This window comes from Passer domesticus, chromosome 2 (assembly GCF_036417665.1).
Source record: "Passer domesticus isolate bPasDom1 chromosome 2, bPasDom1.hap1, whole genome shotgun sequence".
Classification (NCBI taxonomy): Eukaryota; Metazoa; Chordata; class Aves; order Passeriformes; family Passeridae; genus Passer; species Passer domesticus.
This window is the reverse complement of record NC_087475.1, coordinates 59,556,457-59,566,039: the sequence shown is the minus strand read 5'-3', so window position 1 is coordinate 59,566,039 and position 9,583 is coordinate 59,556,457.

Genomic DNA, 9,583 nt, shown 5'->3' with positions numbered 1-9,583 from the left:
GAGAGGATCAGGCACAGCCACAATGGGTTTATGAAATACAAGTCCTGCTTGACCAGTCTGATCTCCTTCTATGACAGGGTAACATATTCAATGGATTAGGGAAAGGTTGTGAATATTGTCTCTCTAGACTTTAGTAAAGCCTTTGATACTTTCTTCTGGAGAAACTGGCTGCTCATGGTTTGGGCAGGTGACCTTTTCCTGCATAAAAACTGCCTGCATGATCTGTCACAGGAGTGGTGGTGAATGGAATTAAATCCATTTGGTGCCCAGTCACAAGTGGTATTCCCCATGGATCAATGCTAGGGCCAGGTCTGTTAAACACCCTTCTCAGTTATTCACATGAGGCATATATGACAACAAGTTGGGCAGGAGTGTTAATTTGGAGGTCAGGAAGTCTCTACACAGGGCTCTGGACAGTCTGTATTGACAGGCTGAGGTCAGTGGTACAAGGTTGAATAAGGCCAAGCGCTGGGTCCTGCCCTTAGGTCACAACAACCCCAGGCAGCCCTGCAGACTGGGGGCAGAGTGGCTGGAAAGCTGAATGGTGTAAAAGAACCTGGGGTTGCTGGTCAACAGCAGCTGAACATGAGCCAGCTGTGCCCAGGGGGCCAAAAATGTCAGTGACATCCTGGTCTGTATCAGAAAAGGACAGGAGGACCAGGGAAGTGATTGCCCCTCATCACTGTGGTTGTTCTCAGCACTGATGAGGCTGCACCTCGAGCACTGTTTTCAGTTTTGGAGGTACTTAAAAGATGTAGATGTGATGTTTAAGGACATGGATTAGTGGAGGTCTTAAAAGTTCTGGGTTAATGATTAGAGTTGGTGATCTTAGAAAATAAGAGAATCATTTAGATTGAAAATAACCTCTACAATAGCATGTTCTACATTGTTTTCCATCCCTTTGTGATGCTGCTCAAGAATTTTTTTTTAATTATTTGATTGCATAATGAGCTGATGTTTCTAGAAAACAGTGACATTGACTTCAACATTTCTATTCCAGGTTGTGAGCTCCAATTCAGAAATCAGCAGATGTGATTAAGAAACCTTTTCCCATGACATATTATCCTACACTTATTTACATTACTCAAGGACTTGGTGTCACCAGAAAACTTGAAAGGTTTCACTGCAGATCTCTACTCCAAATCATTGATGAAAATGTTAAATGAAACTAATCCTCACACTGATTTATGGTGAATCTATTAGTGATCCTTTTCCACCTAGAAAGTGAACTTGCTGTGCTTTCTTTAACCTCATTTCATACCAGAAAAACAGCTTTTCCTGTTACAACTTATTTTTGTTACTGAACTTTATTCAGAGAATTTTTCAAATTCCAAATATTTTGTCACCATCCTACCTCTCTTATCTCTGTGCTTTTCCAAACTTCCTCAAATAACAATAGTAGTTTTGGGGTTGATTTCCTATTTCAGATTTTTTCCTAACAGGAAAGAATCCTTTCTGATCTTTCCAATCCTTTCTTATGTTTTTCCACATTTTTTTATTTTAGTGGTTGTAATTTTATGACTGAGTCTGCCAGATGGGTACTCAGGAAAGAAGCCAGGTTCATGTGTCTGCAGTTCCTAGGATTCCCCTCAGAGCCCTGTCCATACCTGTGAGTTACGTTGGTGACCTGCCAGTCCTCTGGCACAGCTGCAGTTTGTGATGATGTCTTACACATTTTGGCTTCTGCTTCTACAACTTCACACTTGGGTTCCTTCAAAACTCTGTGGTGAATGTCAGGCAGTTCTGGTTACACATTAACAAGTATCAGGCATGAAAATCCCCCAACACCTAGCTGTCTGCCTGGGTTTTATTTCAAATATTCCTCTGTTACCTTTTAGTTTTTAGTGCCAGCAGCCTTGTTCCTCTTTGATTAAGGGGAAAGTTTTTCTTCCTGTGTAGGTTATTTTGTTTCCCTTCCTGACATTCTAAATGTCTCATCTCCCTATCACAATCTCATTGATTCATTCATTGAGACATTTGATTCTTCCTCTCTCTCTCCTGGGCCTCACATGTGGGACTAAAATTATTTCCCAGAACCCTGTGTTGGAGCTCAAGGATGTTGATCTCCTGGTTGGAGTCTGAGTTTAGCCTCTATAATGTTTTTCTTATGCTCCCCTATATCATTAACAATAAGGACCACAGAGCATGACCCCCACCTGCTTTTCTGAACATCTTGTGAAGTTCACTGCATTTGCACTCAGCAGGCAAATTACCACCCAGTTTTCTGAGACATTACAAACCCACCTGTCTATATCTAATAGTCAAGTCTCCCACTACTATCACTCACTCGAAAGTACCCTTCTGATATAAGATTTTCCCCTGTATAATAAAAAACACACCAGTCCTAAGAGCAGAGACAGGAATAATTATTCTTTAATCAGTCAGAATAAACTTAGGGAATTTCTCACAATGAGTTTTCTGATCAGTGAAACTTTCATGCAAAATGCCATGAGAATGAACTTTCAAGAAAAAAATTAACTTCATTCCAGTCAGATATAACTACATATATATGTCAGTATATCCATATACATATGTATGTATATCGAGAAATGTGTACTTAAAAAAAATGTTTGTTTATGTAATAGAAAACAAGTTGTGATATATGTGGGAACTCATACAATTTGGGGTATTTTTTGACTGGAACTCAGAATAGTTTATGCAATATTCTTTATAAAAAGAATATCTTATGCTTATGAGCATTTATATGCTTATAAGAATACTTATTAGAAACAAAAATTTCATAATAATGTGTCTCTGCAAGAGTAAGCACTTACCTTGATGAATTAAAGTTTTCTTCCTTCTATATCCATAACCATGAAAGTTGTGTCCATCAAGTCGAGAATATATAACACAATGTCATGGATGTCAGTAAATGGAATGGTTCAAGGCTGCTCTCATACTAAAATGTATGCACATTACATTTTTATAAATTGTTCATATATTTCAAAATGAGAGCTATTCATAAATAACTCTTTAGCAAAATGAAAGCTAAATTCATCAAATGTGTTCCCGTCTCTGTGAACAATCCCCTGAGTTTTAGAAAGATGAAACCACGATTTCTTTCTCTGTCTTGGGTTACCAAATCTAAAGGATAGTAGAAATAATGTGCATGACTTCCTTTTAAAGTTGCTTAATATAAAAGTAGCAGTTGCTAGGTCTCAGTGCTTTTTCTGTGCAATTTACAGATCCTAATGAATTCTCATCTAGCAGAAATGTGATTAGAAATGCACTAGATAAGGCAGATTGATCTCTGCAATAGTTAATGAAACTAAGCTGAAGAACAGAAAAAAATGCTGCAAATCCAGTTTTTGCTGCCCAGAGTTTTGTTCACCCTTGGAGGTCTGCCTCATTTACCATGCGAATGACTGATGTAGTATCATGAACAACCTTTATCTGGGAAGAAAGGTTATCAACATCAGGATGCAATGAGAATTTGGGTTGTTTCCACAACTGTCTAACATGTTCTTGCTACTAACTTGTAATTCAACAAACTACTTTTTATGAATGTTAATATAGCAATTCTATTTCCAAAACTCTTACCTTTGGTTTTCTTGTCGAGGAGAGTCAAGATTGGCTAATGGCCCAACTAAAGGCAGCATTAAAATTCAAATTTCAATACACGTAAAAAGCAAACCCACGTAAAAAGCAAACCCACTTTAAAAAAAACAAAAAACAAAATTGTATATAGCAACACCATTATTAATCTCTGATAAAGCAAACCCCTTGTACATGTTCCAGAATGAGAGGCAGCAAACAAGCAAACAAGAAAAAGTGATGTACTAGAGGGGAAAAATAAGGTCTCACAACAATTCATTTGGCAATCGATAGAGAGCACGGACCTTACCCTGTTTTAACAGCTAATGAAATATTAGTTTAAACTGCCCAGAGACATAGACATTTCAAATGCTACCACAGTTGCCAAGAAGCAGAGGTTTCAGCATTTGTAAGGCTGTTCCTTGAAATAGAGAGATGATTTTGAGGCAGTTATTCATTTAAGGGGTTCACTGATCAGTACAACTCATGAAAATTTAGAAATGCCAGGTGTTTGTGAGATAAATTGCTTCCTTAAAGCAAACTCTAATTATATGTTATAGATAACTTAAAGAAAAACAAAGTTAAAAGTAAAAACAAATGATTGGTGTAGACTCCATTCTATTTACAATACTTTATACTGTGCCAATTTCATATGAACAGAAATAAGACAGGAAAAAGTCTGTCTTTTATCTGGTCTAAAACTGCTTAGTAATATTTTCTTCTTAAGTCTGGATTTCACTATACTTCCTCTGTCTATTGATATGATTAATTATTTCAGTCATAGATTTTTTTTTTGTGTGTGTGCATATTTTGCAAATTCTTAGCAGTAGAGAAGAGCAATCAAGTTGTGGTTAATTACATTAATTTCCCTTAAAGATTTTTTTAAGTAGTAAAACTGCTGTAAAGAGGTCTTTGTGTTGTTGTGAATCTGACTTAATGCACTGATGTTTGTAACTTCCTGAAGACTGTCCGCACTGAGACTGACAGATCCTTTTGGGACTCCATGACACTGTGAACATATGGGCCACAAACAATACCATGCAGAAAGAGTTTAGCTTTCAGAATAATTAATGTATTTACCCCAAGCCAAACCCACAGATTTCAGGATAAATGATTTGTCTCTTCTAGTTGTTGCTCACCAGGGTTTAGGGGTGAAAGGTTGATGTTATGTGCTTACATGTCTGTGACGTATTTGTGGGGTTGTCTCTGACTATACTGTATAAATTTTTCACAGTGTGTTTATTAGGTTTTGACTGAAAGACTTTTGAAAGAGTTTATCCCTTGACACCCAAGGAGATATCTGGGAATCAGATGAAAGCCTGGTCTATCCATCTGGAGGTGCTGCTCCCCTCCACTGGCCCCCATCCAGCAATACTGGCAGTTTAACTCCAAAAACTGTGCTACCATAACAAGTATTTCTATTGTGTAGGAATGTGGGTGCTGACAAAATAGTACAGTTTGAACTTTTTTATTACTTTAAAATTTGTGCTCACCATACATTGTGAACAAAGTTGGTTCTCTATTAAAAATATACTTTTCCTCTTTCCATGCTAGCTATTCAGTGACAAGAATCAAATGAAATAATGTCAGTATATATCCCTCAACCTTAAAAGATTCTCCCCATCTCAATTATGTATTTATTTGAAGGAAATTATATCTCCCTGAATCAGGACAACTATTTCACATGCTATGTAAGGCAGGAAAGGAATCTTTCTTAATTTATTTTTTTTAATGGCTGAAGTGTACTCTTGAATGTGTCTCATCCAGTTAACTATTTCATCTCATCATTTGATCCGCACTATTTTTCATTATAGGCAAATTATTTGCATTTTGTTTCTCCGTCTTATTTTCAAAGGAACAAAAAAAAGGCCCTCTTGAAAATTATTGTTGTTGGCAGAGTTTTGCCTGAACAAAAAAGACAGTTTCTAATCAGAAAATGCTGCATTTTTCTGTGAAAATCTTCTCACTACAGCAGGGTTTTATGTGTTGTCAAATAGAGGAAAGAAGGAGTTATGGATGCTTTACAGTTTTCTTATGTTGCAACATTATCTATTTAGATCAAGCTATTTAGATCAAAACAAATTTTGATTTTTGTGTGTTTTACAATTATGTCACCATAGTAGCTTGCACAAACAGAGTTTAGATTTCAGTGGGCTTTCTATATATCTATATTTCTATATCTATATATATCTATAAGATACTTTCTATCTTGCAAAAAAATTATGGTGATACAATGAACAACATAAATGAAATGTTTACACCTACACTCACAGAAATGGGGTGTGGAGAAGCTTTTGGATAAAAGAATGACACTAGTCAGAGTGGCTACTTGGAATGTTCTGAAATCTATATGCTTGCACCCATATGCATTTATTCCATTCAAAAGTTCATCAAATGCAATACACAAACAAATTGAATTATGGTTGCTCCTTGGAAGAAGTTTATAAAGCAGAGTCTAAATTTGCTTCATTGAAATTTATGCTTTTGATCTAGGATCTGTGGGGCTGTTGTCTTCTCCTAAAACCAGTGGAGACCTCAGCTCTTATTTCTTCTCTGGAGAGTCTTTGTTGCCTAAGGGGATGCTACTCGTGGATCTAATGCCTCAGATCCCTGAAGCTTGGTGGGACAAATCTGGACCTTGGATTCGGCAATTGGGACTGTCAGTATTATGTGACAACACTGAGCAGGATTAGGCTCTCAGCTTTACCCTTGTGAAGTCAGTGGAGCTCCATATGGTTATAACAGTTTGCCCACAGGCAGACTATTTAAAACTGGGGCCTGAATGTTATACTGTCTCAAAACAGTGGGGCTCTGTGTTGGTTCATTAACTCACAACGTGCTGCCAATTTGAGGTTAGGGGTTTTAATTTGAACTTATTTACAAGGTAAATTGCTTATGGAAGTATTGTTCTTGTTTTCTTTTTCTTTTTCTTTTTCTTTTTCTTTTTCTTTTTCTTTTTCTTTTTCTTTTTCTTTTTCTTTTTCTTTTTCTTTTTATTTTTCTTTTTCCTTTTCATATTTTTCTTTTCTTTTTCTTTTTTTTCTTTTTTTTTCTTTCTTTTTATTTTTCTTTCTTTTTCTTTTTCTTTTTTTCTTTTTCTTTTTCTTTTTCTTTTTCTTTTTCTTTTTCTTTTTCTTTTTCTTTTTCATCTTTTTCTTTTTCTTAACTGGTTGGAGGGCTTTAAGGTGAATTATGATAAAGAACATAGGAGATGTGAGGACAAAACTGATGAAAAAGGACAGCCAGAGAGTAGAAAAGTCAGTCTCTATATCCATATATAGATATATCGATCATTTTTCCTTATCTGTCTCTTAATTTGTGTTATGCACAAGGTGGAGAAGAAATATTACTTGAGCAGTTACAAATAATAAAAACACATGGCTCAGTACAAGCTAAATCAGCTGCTTTTCCTTATACTACCTCAGCCACCAACTCTGTTTAATATGTCTTGATTCAAGAAGTTCAGTATCTCACATTTATGTAGTCTATAAGCATCAGGCATATTCAAATCACTCATTAAAGTAATTTCCATCAAGCTGCTTCTGCATACTTAGCAATGTATCATCAATCAAGTGCTGTCAGTCTGAGTCAGCTTCAGCTCCTGTGCTGAATCATGCTACAGACACTAGATGGACTGAAGATGGCCACAAGCATACATTAGGAATGTCAAAGAAGAAACTTGTAGAAGTATTTTTACTCTGACACTGAAAAGAAAGGGAGTTGAATTGATAACATTGGTAATTTGGTAACAATTTGGTAACAACCTGTTGTGTGAAACAGAAGCAGAAGTGAAGCAGAAGTGCTTGGGATTCTGATTAAAGCAGAGACTGTGAGAAATGTAATGAGGTGAAAACACAAATGTTGTTCTATTTTCCTTTGCTACCCCTAAGTAACCAGAAATGCAACAATTATGGAGCCAAAAGGAACATGAATAGAGGACCATTTCTCTATCATACCTAGGAGGAAACTTGGGTTGAAACAGATTTGATTTCCCCTTCTTAATTTTCATTATAATTTTAGTATCATTTTCATTTTATTAAGAAAAAAGCAATAAATATGTAGTCTCACCAGGTTGCTACAGGTCTCAAACATGACTAAGAAAATACTGCAATTGCAGAGTTACAGTTTATATTTACTTATGGTTAATTGGTTTCCTATCACAGGGCTCCTATTTTTTGTTTCAGTGCTATGGTTGCAAGAGAGATTAAGAGCTTTTCACTTCTTCTTCCCCAGGCCATAGAAAAACTAATGGACAACATTATTGGATACCCCCATGGTGATAAGAATATTGACATTTGGCATTTACATTGTTTGCAAGAGTTTCATATCATGTCTGGATATAAGAAAGGCAAGTTTCACAAAAAAGGCTTCATGTTCTGGATTTCTTGTATTCCAGAGAAGGGCTGTGCCTAACTTCTCTGGATACAGATTATCCAACAGAAAATATATTTAATCTGTCTCCTGATGACAAATGTAGACCAAATATAATTAAATCTATTTTATTTAATAATTAATAATTATAATACATTCATTTGAAAATAATGTAGGATGCTAATGCTATTTAGTTATTTCAACAACAATAACAGAAAACATCATGGCATTGACATAAAGTATGAAGAATTTTTAAAGGGGGGACCAAAAGATATACAAAATTCTCGTCCTGTTCATTCCCTCATCTGTCCCAGTTATAGTTGAATACACTTTTCTAGTCACGCCAGGATTTCCTCCTCTGCTCAGGTTCTCTTCTGGCTTTGTGATCTTCTAAGCAGATTAGTGTTGCCTACCTTGAGTGCTAATCAATATCAAGCACATGAACTCTTCAAAGAATTGTGTATCAGGTAAGGATAAGAAGGATACAAAACCAAAACTAAAAAGTAGAAAAATCAATCCAATTGGTTTTGCGCTTCCTATTATATGTTTTTGGATAAATCATGATGAAGGATCAAAGAGTCTCTTTTCATCACTTTCACATTGTCACAACAGTGCCTAGGAGAAAATTCAGATTTTGTCCCCATATTTAGGTATCATGTTCATGAATTTGTAAAGATAGTTAACAAGTTAGGCATCTTTCCCTTGAAAGTCACCGACAGGAGCCAAATTAATTAAGTGTTCTGAGGCAACATGACAAGCATGGCAAGTTCTGCTGAACCTAATAAGATGAATTGGATTTGGAGCACTGAAAATCTCTTAACACCATTCTTTCATATCATATTATCTAGTCAAATATAGAGCACTTGAGAACTCCTCTACAAACAAGTCCAGTTACTGAGGTTGTGCACATTTTTAGGAAATTCACCCAGCAGGTGTATGATTCTATATGGACCTCCAGAGGTTCATGTTAGATTCCTCTGTTTTGGAATTGAGCTCTGTATGGTGTTTGGCAGTGTTTGACAGATCACAGCTTAGAGGAGTCTGATGGGACCCCTCATCACTGTCTTTACCAACCTCATGATGGGAAGTGGTGAGGCAGGTACCCACGTCTTCACTCTTGTGATTAGTGGTAGGAGTCAAGGAAACAGAATGAAGTTGAGACATGGGAGGTTCAGGTTGGATATGATATCAGACTGATATCAGGCTATCAGTTTTCATGCAGAGGGTGGTGGAACACTGGAACAAGCTCCCCGGGAAAGTAGTCACAGCACCAGCCTGTCTGGGTCCAAAAGTGTTTATGCAATGCTCTCAGACACATGGTATGACCCTTGGGGTACCTGTGCAGAACCAGAGATTGGACTTAATGATCCTGATTCTTTCCTATCAATTCAGCATACTCTGTGATTTTACGATGTTATGAACTTAGTAGATTAGTTTAATTTTTTTTTTTGTCCCAATACATAGTTTTTATTTTACAACCATCATAGTTCTTTCTAAGATGGCTACTTTAATTTTCCAGTCTGAAGCTGAAATTCTAATTATTATTTAGAGTTTTTTTCTTAAGACTTTTGAAATTTGAAGTATTTATAATTTATATGTTCAATGTTTTTCCAGTCAGCAACAAAGCAGCAGTTTTTAATGTGCATAGTTAACAGCTTTGCAGTTCTTTCTGATAGCA